The 1,101-nt window shown below is 51.0% G+C and overlaps 1 protein-coding gene across 1 annotated transcript in view; it reads left to right on the top strand.

Moving 5' to 3' along the window:
* Positions 1-1,101, top strand: part of RASA3 (RAS p21 protein activator 3) — a 131,890-nt gene that overhangs the window by 61,234 nt on the left and 69,555 nt on the right. The gene's annotated exons all lie outside the window — the stretch shown is intronic.

The following is a 1,101-nucleotide window of genomic DNA, read 5'->3' as shown; positions in this document are numbered from 1 at the left end:
AAGCGTGGCCAGGCCTTACTAAATATGAGTCTGATTGTAATTTGTTGGTAAGAACATGTGATTTCTATTTGGGGGACACACAGGGTGAGAGGAAGGGGGCTGCTGTAAACAACAGCATCTGACATTTTGGGAGCTACATTGCAGTGGTGTGAGCCATGCACCATAACTTGCCAGAACCCTGTGAGTAGGGGTTTTGCAGATGGGGAAACTGAGTCCCCATCGGAGACTCATGTAACTTGCCTGGGCCACGTGACTGTACACCTCAGAGCTGGGTCAGGCTAGCAAAGCAAGCTGCAGGTTGCCCACCGAAGGGGCAGCCGGTGGGCTCTGGTTCTGACGCACAGATGTCCAGTTTGGGTCCAGGCATTTTGGGATAGTGTAAGCAGCTCCCTGAGTGCATGTCCCCGCCCTGGTCCCATGCGTACCCAATACTGATCCTGCTTCTGTGGCCCTGCCTGCAAAGCTGGGACCGCCAGGTATCCTCGGCAGCAGCCACTGTGGTCCCGTCAGTGCTTCACTATCAGGTTCTGCAGCCCCAGTGCTTGTGTTGAGTCCTTGAAGTACAGGCTGTGATTGGCCCAGGTGACAAAAGTGCACAGGCCCGTCCACGCAGGACAGTTCTACCCCAGCGTTTGGACAAAAACTGTGATCTGACCTCAGATTCTCTCCTTCCCAGGGAAGGGTTAGCTATATCCCCCCAGTCCCTGTTTCAAATTAGCAAGAAGTTGTGTGACATGTCATGCATTTTTTCATCTGTCCTTTGCTGTGACAGAGTGGCTTTCTCCTGGGAGTTGCTCCCTCCCTGTGGAGGCTGCTGTGAATAGTTCAGGCAGTGATATACTAGTGAAGGTTAGAGCTCAATAAGGAGACACTAAGCATTTTGCATCTCACTGAGATGCAGTATCTTACTGGGAACCTCAGGGAAGAAAAACACCTTTTATAATGAAAGCTCCCAGATGCCAAGGGGCCAAGGGGCCATGCTGCTTGGGGTTTCCTTTTAAATGATCATTTAAAGGAAATGAGAGATGGACTAAGAAGAAATCAAAAAGATTTTCCTCCTGCGTCTGAGTGCCTGTAGGATATCGGTCAGCTGGAGGCTCC

This window comes from Hipposideros armiger, unplaced genomic scaffold, assembly GCF_001890085.2.
Source record: "Hipposideros armiger isolate ML-2016 unplaced genomic scaffold, ASM189008v1 scaffold_91, whole genome shotgun sequence".
Lineage (NCBI taxonomy): Eukaryota > Metazoa > Chordata > Mammalia > Chiroptera > Hipposideridae > Hipposideros > Hipposideros armiger.
Note: the sequence above shows the minus strand (reverse complement) of the source record. Positions and strands in the feature narration are given on the sequence as shown.